The following is an 8,158-nucleotide window of genomic DNA, read 5'->3' as shown; positions in this document are numbered from 1 at the left end:
TAGTCGTGTTTCTGATGGGTCAACTTCCATGGGTGTTGGCTGATTTTGTTCATTTTCGTTTTTCTTTGAAGCCTTATTTGAGAAGTGGGGGTTCTTTTGCGTAGCCTGTGTTTTCTGATCTAAGTTACCATTTCTTATTTTTTTAAATCTGTTTGGAGAGTCGTCACTAGAAGCTGCGAAATTTGCTGCGAACACGTATCGTTCTCTATTTGATTCGACTTCCTGGGCCAGGGCGAGAGCACCTGGTAGATCTTCCGGTCGGGATGCAAAAAGTATATCGCAAAGAGGTCTTCTAAGTCCTGAAATGAAGACTCTCAATGCATCTGCCCTATACTTGGTGCATATAGACTCAGCAATAGATCCCTCGTGAGTCATAATGGTTTTGTTTGTGAGGAGAGTTAGCTTTTTCTCTGCCTCATCGAAATATTGCAAAACTGACAAGTTGCCCTGTCTAAGAGTAGATAGTTCTTGCTCTGTAAGATATATTGGACGTTTGTCCGCATATGTGAAGTTTAGTCGAGCAAATATTGCTTCGAAATTAAGGACAGTATTAAAAGATGCCAGGACAGCATCAGCGGGTCCTTTCAATTTATTCCTAATTATTCCTACCGCTTGGTAGTGTCTAGAGCTACCTGCGTAGCCTCGAAATACCTCGTATGCCGTATGGGCGGCTTGGCGCCATGAGACGTAAGTACTCATTTGCCCATCGAATTCTGGAAACGATTTTACTAGGTCAAGAAGTTCCTCGCATCTCACGTTTCCTACTATTTTAACCGGCTCATAAATTTTAGGTTTATTTTCTGTAGCCTTTAATGTCGTTAGTCGTTCCGTAATACTTTGAAGTTTAACTTCGAAAGTCTCCTTTTGCTGTTGCAGTGCTCCAGCTACGGCAGCCTGCACTAAAGCGGTTATTTGGCTAGCGTCCATTACGTTAGCTTTTGAAAGAGTGAGTCTGTTCATTCTGTCTAGTAGATCTTCTAGCTTGCAGTCAGAACTGCTCATTAAATCGTTGCAATACAAGAACGGAAAAGGTCAGAAAAAAGGAAAAAAATGCAAAAGCTACAGCCCTGACACAATATTATTTCCCCAAACCTCACAATAGTTTCACAGTTTTTTCACAAAAAAAAATTGTTTGATTATATTTTTTTCATATAACTAGTTTCACAGTTTTCAACAAATTTTTTGTTTTATCTGTTATTTCTTTATGTAACGAGCACTCTACTTACATATTTATAACATAAATTTAAAGTGCTCCATCGTTGGCTCCGTAGTACTTAATCAGTTTTTTTTGTGTCCTGCTGTATCGCCCTTTTCCTTTTGGTTGTGGGTGTTTTCCTCTGTTGCCAGTAATTTATTTTAATCATTATTTATTGAGTTCATACTGAAAACTAAACTCTAAACAGTTCAATACGTCTTATATAAAATGCTGCCCTAACTGCTGTCGCTTTGTGTTGCTGTTGCATTCCTTTTTCATTTGGTTGTAAATATGTTGGATCAGCGGATCTCACGGCTATAGCTATGTGCTGTATGTTTGTCGCCGCCCATCGTTGCATGTGTGTCGCATCGGCGTCTTTTACAATATTTATTATTGTCTTATTATTTGCTATAATTGTCTGCTTATGCTTTGCGAGTATGCTGAGTCACCAGATCACACGGCTTTTGTTATGTGTTGTCTGTTTGTAGCCGTTGATCGTTACTTTGTTTATTATTATTAGCAGGTGTCATATTCGGTGCAATTGTTAAGCCGGCAATGCTGACTGTGTGCTAGGGTGTTGGGTTAACTTATACATATAAACCAATGTACATACCCCGTAGCGAATGTCATGCATTCGTCACTTAAGAGTCTTGTACGGAAAAGTTACGTCTTAAATAAATTTGGGCTCCGATTGTATGGAAGTCGTTCATGACTTTTTCATATAAACGGTAATTTCGTCGTTGATGTCATCTGCATGACTTGGTCATGCAGTGATCCTTAATGACATTCAAGCGACAGAATCTTGCAATGGACTTTTTATAAGTGACCGCTGCAAGACATTGTCTGTTATAGGTCCTTGATAGGAGTACACCGGCATGACATTGTCACCAGTGTCATTGTCACCTATATGTACGGTAACCACAAATATATTTTGAAAACGCAGNTTTTATTTCGATTAGGAAAAGTTAATTTTAAAATATCGAAGAAAATGCGGGACAAAGGCAGGACACTTGGAAAAAATCAGTACATTTTGGGAGTTTTCTGTTTTGAAAAACTACGCAAGACAGACTTTTAAATAACAGTGCGGTCCTGCAAAAAACAGAACGGATGGTCGCCGTACCTATATGTCATTTAGGGTTCACAGCAAGTGCGACGATGTCACNAAAGTTCGCCCCTTTGTTTTTTTTTTTTTTTTTAAATTTCAAAAAAATTTAAAATCGGGCTTAGACGTAGACTATGCTATAGTTTTATAAAAAATTAATGAATATCAAACAAACAAAAGGAAAACTGTAACTGTATTCAAATAACGAGGAGTGTATATTTCTTAATTAGTAATCCAATTTTAAATTTGCTTCATTGGTATTAACCCTTTTGTAGTGAATATGTACAAAATTATAATAAGGCATATTACATATTACTTTACACGAAATATGAACCTCTGTAAAGTAAATTTTTTAGGCAAACGTTGGGTCGCTGGACACGAAAAAAATACGCATGGTTCCAAAAAAGTGTTTTCGATATTTTTTCGAAAAATATATTTTTTGTACTGTTTTCAGTTATTCGTCAATATCTCATGAAATGACCTACAGTTCGAAAGGTATTGATGGGCCCTTTGCAAAAGTATATAATTTGTGCAGATTGTGATCCGTAACATCTACATTTCTCATCATATTTTCATTTACCTACTGTAAAAAGAAAATGATTGAAATTTCACTTTTTTCGATTTTGGTCGCTTGTAACACTAATAATTTTCATCGAAATCGAAAGTAACTGTAGGTTAAATTACGAAAACGCTTGTTTGAAAAGAAAATTGGCGTAAAAAAATTTTTTTTTTCCTCAGCGATTACCACAAAATTTTTAGAACCGTGCTATTGATATATTTGATTCTGGTCTTCATTTTCTCGTCATCAATTGTCCATAACCGTACAAAATTTAGAACGCATTGACTGGTTGAACCTTCTGGTTCTGGTGGTTTTGCTTACCCTTATGTAGTTATCAATTAGTTTCGACACTGCTTTTATTTCGATTAGGAAAAGTTAATTTTAAAATATCGAAGAAAATGCGGGACAAAGGCAGGACACTTGGAAAAAATCAGTACATTTTGGGAGTTTTCTGTTTTGAAAAACTACGCAAGACAGACTTTTAAATAACAGTGCGGTCCTGCAAAAAACAGAACGGATGGTCGCCGTACCTATATGTCATTTAGGGTTCACAGCAAGTGCGACGATGTCACTAAATCCTCATTAGTGACGATGTCGCCGGTGACCATTTTCGCTACTGGGTACATTTATATAACATACATTAATTTTACATCTGTATTATTTTCAAAATTTTCAAATTTCTTTACATTCAAAATTTTCAAATTTCCCCGTAGCGAATGTCATGAATTAGTCACTTATGTGTCTTGTACGGCCATATCAAGTCTTCAATGACTTTGGGCTCCATGACTTTTTCATGCAAATGGTAATTTAGTCGTTGATAGCATCTGCATGACTTCGTCATGCAGTGATCATTGAGGATATTCAAGCTATAATGTCCTGCAATGAACTTTTTATAAGTGACCGCTGAAAGACCTTGTTATAAGTCTTTGATAGGAGTACACCTGCATGACATTGTCACCAGTGTCATTGTCAGCTATAAGTCGCTTAGGATTCACAGCAAGAGCGACGATGTCACCAAATCCTCATCAGTGACGATGTCACCAGTAACCATTTTCGCTACTGGGTTATATTACATACATTCATTTTACATCTGTATTATACTCAAATATTTTAAATTACTTTCAACAATACGCACATTTACGTATGTACATATTAGGGCTGATGATTTCACCCGGGTAATGAGCTACCCGGGTAGCGGGTGAAGCCCTGCCCGGGTATTTTATTACCCGGGTAGACCGGGTACCCGGGCAGTATGGTAATTACCCGGGTACCCGGGCACCCGAAAAAATGTGGAGAGGTAAAAATTAAACGCATTTACGATTATATAACGCAAACGAACGTACATAGGGAAAATCTATAAGAATCTTCCATACCATATGGGGAAATATTATAATATATATTCGTATCTAAAGGTAGTAGCAATAATTTTACGATTGTAGAGGTATTAAACTGTAGGGAGCTAAAGAAATAATAATAACAGATAATTTCGTTTTTATAAAATATGACTAGGTAAGAATGTTACTCATACGCCATGTATGTATGTACTATTAATGAAATCATAGGCATAACTTTTTGTGTGGAGACTCTTTTTATTATGCCGCATTTTCATTTGACCATTTGCAACCTTATTTATCAATCAAGTCAATTACTTGGGAATCCATCTTGATCTCAGGTTTTCGTGGAAATTGCATATTAAAGCGAAAAAAAGTCAACTTGCATTAAAAACATTAAGAATGTACTGGCTGCTTGCTGCAAAATCTGAGCTGAGTTTAGAAAACAAAATCCTTCTGCACAAAGTTATGCTGAAGCCGGTTTGGACATACGCTATGCAACTATGGGGTACTGCGAGTAACTCAAACAGAAATACTACAGCGGTATCAAAATAAGGCCCTGAGAAGTATTGTTAATGCTCCTTGGTATGTCACCAACTATGCCACTCACCAAGACCTCAAAATTCCATTTGTCAGGGAAGAAATCGTCAGACTCAGTGATAACACGATCTTTTTTTGTTGTTACTATCATAACAAGTTTTAATAATTATGTATATAAAATAATTACATTATCATTACAACAAGTTTTTATTTTGATGCAAGAAGACTAGCAAGTTAACCGAATCGGGGGCCAAACACGATCTTTTCGCCGTTACAATATTTCCAGCCGTAGAGAAGAGTCTTTCTGAGCTTGCTGAAGAGGCGGGAATGGCTAGATATCTCTTCGCCAAAGACGCAACTGCAGGGAGGGAGTGTTCTCTAGAGCGCCACCACACAAGCGGGTCCAATCTATTTGCTATCTCAGGTTCCGCTACATAGCGCTCAAACTGAGAGATTGTGTCTGACATTTGTTCTTCCGTAGCGAACAGGAAATCCAACTCTTGGTCGTCACATTTTCCGGACTCCTTTACGGTGAGCTCTGTCGTCGACATTTCAGAGATAATTTTTTTGACCTGAGCACGGACTTTAGCTGCCACACTACTATTTTCCACCTGGAGATCTTTATATCTCGGATCAAGAAAACAAGCTATCTGCTCTGGCAATACTTCAAAATCTTCAGAAGTGCAAGAGTCGTCTTCAAGTGTAAACCGCTTTTTGAGGGAATAAATGATACTGGATTTGAAGTTGGTCACAGGGTTACTGTCCTCGGGCTTTGGTCCATAGTGGTTACTAATTAAAGTTTGGACTACTGGGCGTTTTGCGGAAAATGTTACTTTGGTTTCGCTACATAAAAATTTTGTTGCTACGTGTAGCGGCTTTAAAAGTGTTATTAAACCTTCCATTATACCCCAACCATGCTCGGATATCTCCAAATTGAGAGCCGTTGACGAGTTTGTGTATGCTCTGTCACCTAAAATTGCACACACAGCTGAGCGATTCCGGTACAGAACATCGCACATAAAATAAATGGAGTCCCATCGAGTAGGACAGCTTTGAACCAATCGTTCCTCGTTAATTCCTAGCTGTCTTTGTTTGTTAATTAAGGCTGTCGTAGCAATATTAGAATGTTTGAAATGGGAAACTATTTTCTGAGCTTTGTTTTGAATCATATTGTACTCCTCAATATTTTGCAGTGCATCTTTAATGCACAACTGCAACGTGTGGCCTGCAAAATTTATATTATCCTTATTCAAAAGGCGGACTGCTGCTTTCATGACGTTAGCATTATCATGAACGAAAGAATGAACTTTGGTACATATATTCCAATCTTCTTGTACCATATCTAACATTATCGCGATGTTGTCAGTGGTAGGGCGTTCTTCCATGCCAACAGTATTTAGCGTATGTGTACACAAAGGCCAGCTATAATCGATGTAGTGTACGGTCGTGGACAAATACCCTTCATGTGCCAATGAAGACCACTCATCAGTTGTCAAAGAAACTGATGATACTGTTTCTAATCGCTTTGTGATCTTTTCCCTCACTTCATTGTATGCAAGTTCCAAGCGAGATTTTATTGCCTGGGGGTAAGGCACCTTATATCCGGGATCAACTTCTTTCATGAAGTTAATAAATCCGTGACTGTGCGAAAAAGACAATGGCAATTGGCACATAGCTATCATTTTTGCGAGAGCTTTGGTAATATTCTCTTGTCTTTTTGACGGACAATGAGGCGTGGCTTCTTGCGATGACGATGATGATGAGTCCCTCGGTCTTTTAATTATAACACCTTCTTCATTGCTGTTTGCGGACTCGGGACTGAATGATTCATGTATGCTAGAATCAGAGCGTTCACCTTCGTTTTCATCTTCAGCCAAAAATCTAAATGAAACGGAACAGAGCATCAACTTAACTGTCTAGATTACAGACTTTATATTTTTTGTTTTTTAATTTATGTCGCNATTACCCGGGTACCCGGGCACCCGAAAAAATGTGGAGAGGTGAAAATTAAACGCATTTACGATCATATAACGCAAACGAACGTACATAGGGAAAATCTATAAGAATCTTCCGTACCATATGGGGAAATATTATAATATACAACACATACATTGCACTTGACAAATCCGTCATTCATCACACAAGCGTACTTCCAAACCCAGCTTGTTTTAGGCATGTCTAAAATATTAATATTTACGAAGTTGGTAATGCACGTACAGATATCGGATCGGTAACAAATAAAATTATTGAGACACACGCACCTGCGAATCTAAACGATGACCGACAGTTGAGGCAATTTTTGTGTTGAAATGAAAAAAAATTTAAAATTTCTTCCACAATTATTTCACAACAATACAACCTACTTCTCGTTTTAAGGAAACTTCATTAAATAATTGTAATTTTAAAAGCTTTAAATATTATGTGAAAAGAAACTATAATTTGAACAAGCTGATACAATAAAAGTACAAAATCTTTAGGTGAGTGAATAAGCATAAGGCTTTGTCACCTTACTTTTTGTACCAGAAGTGGCCTACCACAGGGTTTAGTTCTTATATAATTCCCAATGAGAACGTTCTCGTCAGTTTTGTTCTCATTTTGGTTTTGGTTTTGACGCGTTCTTGGGAACAAAACTACGACAATGTCATTTAGTTTCGATCACACATTTCGTTCTCGGTCCCTATTTTAAAATATANATGTTTTAATTTACTCTTCTTGTCTCCGTCTACTCAGGCAAGCGGTTAGGTGTACATAGTCGCGTACACTCTAGACATAAAAAAATAATTATAAAAAAAAATTTTCTCACTGAAAAAATATTTATCCTCACCAAAAAGATTATACAAGAAGCTTTATGTCGCATTACCCGGGTGTTTTTCGTTTAACCGGCACCAACATATGTATATTACCCGGGTACCCGGGAAAATCGGGTAATACCCGGGTACCCGGGTAATAAAAGCCCCGGGTAATACCCGGGTAATCGGGTACCCGGGCATTGCCCGAATTACCCGGGCACCCGGGTATCCGGGTATCATCAGCCCTAGTACATATGTATATGTTACTGTTTTTTCTTTTGGAATTTCAGCTTCAGTGGTACAGTCATGTACAAATACTAATATTTTTTTTGTGCAACGAAAGTTTTGAACAATTTAAAGTTCTTACTAAAATTTTTCTTCAATTCAATTAGGCAAGAGTCAGATTTTGGAATATTCATTAATTTTTCTTTTTTTTCAAATATTCGATAAAAATTTCATACGACTTTTCGCCTATGCCACTGCGGTGCTTTTATACTACAACTTTTAGAGCTTCGGTTGAAATATAGTAACATATTTCAACGATTATAATTATCAATAAACGTTTTCCTCAGTTGTCTATGCCGGGCCCGCCAAACTTCAAATATTACAACTTTATTCAAATAATTGTTTTCAATAATACTA

General features: G+C 37.3%; 1 protein-coding gene across 3 annotated transcripts in view; it reads right to left on the bottom strand.

Moving 5' to 3' along the window:
- Positions 1 to 8,158, bottom strand: part of bru1 (bruno 1) — a 518,099-nt gene that overhangs the window by 334,482 nt on the left and 175,459 nt on the right. The window contains exon 1 of one of the 3 annotated variants that reach the window (XM_017629388.1): positions 1,227 to 1,351. The exons of the other annotated variants lie outside the window; for them this stretch is intronic. The gene's annotated coding sequence lies outside the window, so the exon portion shown is untranslated. Of the gene's footprint in view, positions 1 to 1,226; positions 1,352 to 8,158 lie in introns of those variants that run through there. 3 annotated transcript variants of the gene reach the window in all.

This window comes from Rhagoletis zephyria, unplaced genomic scaffold (genome assembly GCF_001687245.7).
Source record: "Rhagoletis zephyria isolate East Lansing unplaced genomic scaffold, Rhagoletis_zephyria_1.1 Rzeph_scaffold_00081, whole genome shotgun sequence".
Classification (NCBI taxonomy): Eukaryota; Metazoa; Arthropoda; class Insecta; order Diptera; family Tephritidae; genus Rhagoletis; species Rhagoletis zephyria.
Note: the sequence above shows the minus strand (reverse complement) of the source record. Positions and strands in the feature narration are given on the sequence as shown.